Source organism: Crocuta crocuta, unplaced genomic scaffold, assembly GCF_008692635.1.
Source record: "Crocuta crocuta isolate KB4526 unplaced genomic scaffold, BGI_CrCroc_1.0 scaffold190, whole genome shotgun sequence".
In the NCBI taxonomy this organism is placed as follows: domain Eukaryota; kingdom Metazoa; phylum Chordata; class Mammalia; order Carnivora; family Hyaenidae; genus Crocuta; species Crocuta crocuta.
In genome coordinates, this window is record NW_027527955.1 from 10,775,467 (window position 1) to 10,781,845 (window position 6,379).

Sequence of the window (6,379 nt, forward strand, 5' to 3'; positions counted from 1 at the left end):
CAAAACCTTCAACCACTAACGCCTGAATCTGGTCAGGAGGGAAGGGGGCAAGATGGGGGGGGAGGGGAGTTGCGAAGGGGATACAAAGTGCATACATGTGCCTCCCCAGACGCTCCTCGGAGGTGGAGGGGACAGAGGCTGCATCCTGGGGCATGGTGGGGCTCCAGTCATCTCCTTGTAGGGGACCCCACGGGAATGGGCACGGCCTGAGACTGCCAGATGGGAAGGACCTGGAGAACTTCTCAGACCTTCTTCTTCTTCAGCTTCAGGGCTTGTAACCAGTTGGGCGATGATCCTTCTGACCCTGAGGATTTCTCTGGCCTGGGAGGTAAGGTAAGGGGCTTCCCCAGCCCTGGGACCTTGTAGGACTTGGAAAGCTGCACCGCGGACGCCTTCTGGCTGGCTGCTCTCCACAGGCTCCCCCTCCTCTGCTGAGCGGTTCCGGGGGCGCAGCTTGGCCTTCAGGGCTGACGGACTCAGGCCAGGAAAGAGGTTGACCTTGAGCCCCTTGGTGCCCAAGGACATCCGTGTCCGGCGGTTCTGAGGCTCTTCCACCACCTCCTCATCTGAAGATGGCACCCGAGACGCTCGTGGCTCTGTGGTGTCCTGGAACAGGAGTGCCTCCAAGTCCGCTGCCTCTGACAGGCCCAGGGTGCCCCCAGGCCGGATGGCCGGGGCCCTGTGCCCACGCTTGCGCCCCAGGTTGGCACGGCTCTGGTACATGGCGCTGTCAAGGAGCTCGCTGTCCTCAATGAAGGAGAAGTCTTGACTGGGAGAACAAGGGGGGAAGGGGGAAGGTCTTGGGGGGGGGTCGCCGAGGGGGCTGCGTCGGGCCCTGCTCGGCCTGCCCAACCCCGAAGGGCTCCAGGTGCCATCCACCTCTTCTGTATGGCTGGCTTCACCATCAGGCTGCGGCCTCCAGGAGGGCAGAGGGTCCCCGCCAGGCTCCAGGGGCCCTGCTTGGTCAGCACCTGCTGTGGCTCCTTCCTCCTCCTCCAGGCCCCTGCAGCCTGAGGCCACCGACTCCCGGCCAGGCTGCCAGCATCTCCTCCAGCAGCCCTGGGAGCCAGAGGGTGGGGAGCAGGCCGGGCACCCGCCAGGACTGGTTCCAAAGTCAGAGGCTTCTCCCATCTCCATCCTGGGTTCTTCAGGGCAGCTCTCCAGCGAAGGTGGGAAGCAGTCTTCAGCCTGGGTCCCTGGCCCACTAGTCCCGCCAAGCCCCAGCTCTCTGGGCTCCAGGCCCAGGGACGAGACACCATTGTTCCTCAGCCCTAGCTCTGGGCACTGGCTGACCTCTCCTACTGTGTGCTCCCTGGCTTCACTCGGGACCCCTGAGAGCTCCGTGTCCCAGAGTCCCAAGTCCTGGGTCCAGTTCATCCGGCCCACTCCACATCCCCGTGAGTCTCGAGAACCTCCAAACTCTAGGTCACATGGCCCCTCCAAATTCTTCTTAAGACACACAGGTCTTAATGGACAGAAGTAAAACACGTCCTTCTCAATATAAATATCAGGGTTCTGACAACACCTGCGTTTGGAATATTCATGTGAAGGACCACTATTGAGAAAATAGATTTGGAGGGATTGTAACTATAGGTAAAACCTTATGAAAAACTTAACAAATTTTTCTACACTCACAAAAATAAAACCATGGACACTATGTGACATCATACAGATCTTAAACTAGTAATGCTAGGTACATTTTAACCAATAATTCACTCCCCTTCCTTGTTACAGGAAACATTTCAGGACCTTTCTTGCAATAATGAGACACTTATAATTTTGTTCTTTCGCAGATATTACAACGAAAAGTATTTTTTTTCTCTATCTGATCCTCCTCCAAATGCCCAGGCCTTTTGGTTGCATAATCTGGAGATGGTGACTTCTTGTTCCCCAGCCCTAGTTTAGTCCCAAGACACAGAATCACTTGAACGTTTGAGATGCTTTGAGAAACATTTATTTGAAGTATTTGATCCAGCCAACTAAGTGTTTTTTCAACCTCCTTTCCATAATATCAGGTTATGTAGCCTTATCTTTGGCCTTAGAAACTGGCACAAAACACTTGTCATCAGCTCCTTGAAGACAAGTGACAGGTTTAGGCACCCTCTGTACTGCTAGACAAGAAGTGTAGAGCCCAGAACTAACTTTACTTATCCTCATCCTTCCTTAATTTCTTTTGGGCATGAAAAATCTACCTTAGTAGTACCCTTTGCTTTTCTTCCTTTTTTTCCCCTTTATCCTCAATATCTCTTCCTCCTAATTATTGCAGCAATTGTACCTAGAATCTAAATTGGTAAGGAAAGGTTTGTATAAGTCCACAAGGATACTTGCACTTTGAGTAAGAGAAGCTAAGGTTGGGGAGAAATCACAAAACCTCCCTCAGTTTATGATAGCCTGCTCTATCTTCTCCAGACGGGGAGCAGATAAAGGCACAGTTCTTCCAGGTTGAAAGTTCCTGGCAAATCATGTTTTTTAAAAATAAATTTTTATTTATTTATTTTGAGAGAGAGAGTGGGGGAGAGGCTGAGAGAGAGAGGGAGAGAGAGAATTCCAAGCAGGTTACTCACCATCAGCACAGAGCCCAACGTGGGGCTTGATCCCACAAACCACTCAATCATGACCTGAGCCAAAATCAAGAGTTGGACGCTTAACCAACTGAGCCACTCATGTGCTCCAGCAAATCACATTTTTTATTCCCTGAGATCTTATTTACAGCACTTGGTTTCTTTTTCTTCTTTTTAAATACTAAAAATTGTTCTGCTTTCTCTCCTGTTATTCTTCTTTTTCTATACCTCTATCCAATTCCTTTATGTTACCCCATCTTCTCTTTCCTTCCTAATGCCAGAACTCTGGCATTTTCCAAGTATCCAACATGTTTTAACTGTTTTAGCAATTAAAAGTACTAAATATCCCTTTCTTTGGCTCATTTAGAGATATCCTATGAAGGACTCCCTTCCTAAATGTTTGAATGCATTGCTAACAAAGTGGAGCTGTTGCAGGAGAAGGTTCTCAATGTTTATCTTTCTCATTTATTTTTGGTTGTTGAATATAGGTAAGATACTTTATACTTCAGCAAATCCAGATTAAATGTGTGCAATTAATGTCAGCTGAATTTAAATGTCAGCTTCTGAGGTAAGGGAAGAGTTGTAAACAACAATTAGGAATTTATTCTTAAATGAAGCCTCCCTACGGAGGCAGTTTGCATAGTGGTTAAGAACTAAGACCCTAGAGCCAGACTGCCTGGGTTTGAGCTTTATCCCTTATTGACTGTGTGACTTTGGGCCCCTTTCTTATCTTTTCTTTGCCTCAGCTTCCTTATGTGTAAAGTGGAGGATACTTTTACCTCATGGTAAAAGTTACAAGGATTAAATTAGTTTATAAAAAGCATTTATTATTGCCTGGTAATAGTAAGCACAACATAAATATTTGTTACTATGACTCAAAATTACAGTAATAAATAAGAGATCAAGGCCCCAGAAATCTTTTTAGTTTTTAGAAGTATGAGGTTTTTGTAAGGTTTCTGATTTTTGAAAGATCACAAATGTGGTCTGGATTACCCCAAGAAAAAAGTTTGGCTTAATAACTGATTAATGAGTTTTTAAAAAAGAAACCATTTTGTGCTGACCTAGTACAGAGTGTAAAGTTCACTAACAGGAGATGTCTGGTTGGCATAAAAACCATTAAAGAAAATCCTGAGCATGATGTTAAACTCAACTCGGAAACACATGCTTTACATTATTGTCCTATCAGTTCTCAAGTTCCTGGCATATGTCGCTGAAGCAGCCTTTTTTTTTTTCAAGTAGTCATTCTCTCTTATTGCTTTTGACTTAGATAAACGACCTTCTAACTAACTATTGGGAAACTTTTTGTAGGCTTTATTTGTGATTGTTATTTAAAGTGATAGATGTGAAAGACTGTCACAATATCTTTAGCATTGTGCTTTTCAAAAAGAAAGGATAATTCCTTTGAAAATAATAATGAAAGGATAATCAAATCCCAGATATAAGAAGGATAAGGTCTGTGAGCTCATGGATGGCATTCATCTGCCAAGGCAGGGAAGTCTGTTTTAGGAGCTAACTGGTTTTGCTTGCTTCATACTGCTGAGTATACTTGAGTTGCTGTACTGGGGGCAAAGTGCCCTGGGCAGTGGCCCAGCAGATTACTCTTCTAGCCAGGAAAGACTGTGGCAATTCTATTTCTACAGTCATGGCCAATTCATGCCATCTAATAGTCTGGCTTTTCACTGAAGATATGAGTAACTTGAATGGCCGAAATACTTGTTAAATATTTAATATAAGTACTACTTTTAATAATATTAATAAGGGGTGCCTGGGTGGCTCAGTCAGTTAAGCATCTGACTTTGGCTCAGGTCATGATCTCCCGGAGTTCGAGCCCCATGTCAGACTCTGTGCTGACAGCTCAGAGCCTGGAGCCTGCTTTGGATTCTGTGTCTCTCTCTCTCTCAAAAAATAAATAATCAAAAAATTAATATTAATATTATTAAATATAATTAATAATATTAATAAGATTTCTGAATAAATATTTTACCTAATAACAACAGCTATTTTATGTTATTATCTACACATGAGCTATGGCAGCTTATAGCCAATATGGGTTTAATGAAGCATACAACAATAAAGTGCAAACCTGAATTTTCACATTTGAAGCACATTTAAAATAATTTCAGCATTTATTACAAGAGTTAGATCTTCAGGACTTGAGAGGCAGTATGACCTGGTGGAGCAAATACAGGCTTAGGAGTCCGACTGATGGGCTTTGAATCCTACCTTGTTTATTTCCTAATCATCTGAGGCTACACCAGTTTTTTAATCCCTCTAACCTGATTTCTTCATCTATACAGTGGGGACAATATCCACCCAAAAAACTTTCAAGAATTCAACTAGATACATATATGAAAGAGTGCCTACCTCAGGGAATGACAGAAAAGTTTTCTCTCTCCAACATTCAACTGCCCCCCCCCCATGGAAAGAAAACCAAACCCCAGTTAAACTCTCAAAATAATGATCAAGGTTTTCAGTAAAAAGAAAAATTTCATGTGTAAACTGATTACCAAGAAAGTACACTATAGGCAGTGAGAGAGTCTATCCTCAATCACTTTAATAATTAACTTAGTTATTAATTCTATGGTTAACTAAATCCCAAAGTATAGAACTTGGAGGTTTTCCCTATGGTAATGAGAACATCATTTGTATAGACTGCAAAGAGACCCAAGACCCAGAAAAAATTCTCTTATTCTTTGGGGGGGGAAAAAAAACAAAAAAACCCTCTATTAAGGATATTTGCACTCAAGTGACTAAAAAGTTACCTATAGGAAACCATTACATATGAAGTAGGCATCTTGCATCTGTTTCCCAGGGCCTGAACTTGGGTGAAGCCTCCAGGTTGGAAACCATTTTGGGTATAAAGGTTTGAGCCAAGTTAATGCTAGAAGTCACTGAAGACCATCTCCAGGCACCAAGCTGTATTTAACATTTTTTAAATAAAGCTTATTTTCATATTTATTTTGAGAGAGAGCGAGCACACACATGCATGAGCGGGAGAGGGACAAAGAGAGAGGAGGAGAGAGAATCCAGAGCAGGCTCTGCACTGTCAGCATGGAGCCCCATAACGGGGCTTGAACCCACAAACCATAAGATCATGAACTGAGCCAAAATCAAGAGTAGGAAGCTTAACCCACTGAGCTACCCAGGCACAGATGATCTAAGCAGGCAAGGAGATGACCGCTGACCACCCTGTGGGCCTCCTGCTTGGAAGCAGAAAGGGGCAGGCGGTAGGAACCAAGGGCTTCCCTTGGGGGCCGAGACATCCTCACTGCCTCGGGAGTTCTCTACATGCTCCTTGAAACCCCCAGTCTACGAAAAGGATGAGCTTGGCCGAGGACGGTCAAGCAGTACCTCCCGGAGGTATCTCCCTGGACGGCCTCCTGGGCGCCCCAACCGCGTGGCATGAGGAGCCACGGGATGCTTATCTCTGCACCTAAAATGCATCAGGGCCGACTTGGAGCCCCAAGTGCACATCCACGGTGAAGTCACCAACAGCCATGACTTCTGAGGCCTGTATGTCTATTCAGAATTTGAATAAAGTCTTCAGAAATCTGCCAAGGTAGGAGGCGGACTCTCTCGGTGGAGGTAAAGTTCTCTCAGCCCTGCGCACGCGGTTGGGAATGGGTGTGTGTGGAAAACCTCGGGGCTCCCACTCCCCATGCTTACTTGATTCTGTCAGTTCATCCTAAAGGTAACGTCAAAGGTGGGGGAACAGTTTTTAAAACGCAGCACCGGACGGTTGCATCCCTTGGGAAGAAGCCGACGCCTTAGAGCACTGCCGAACCTAAGAACCCAAACTTAAAGCCCTGCCAAGGTCG

General features: G+C 45.3%; 1 long non-coding RNA gene across 1 annotated transcript in view; it reads left to right on the forward strand.

Moving 5' to 3' along the window:
• Positions 1–282, forward strand: part of LOC144222089 (uncharacterized) — a 110,099-nt gene extending 109,817 nt beyond the window's left edge. The window contains exon 13 of the long non-coding RNA XR_013332287.1: positions 264–282. This is a non-coding gene — a long non-coding RNA (uncharacterized LOC144222089). The remainder of the gene's footprint in view (positions 1–263) is intronic.
• Positions 283–6,379: the final 6,097 nt, after the last annotated feature.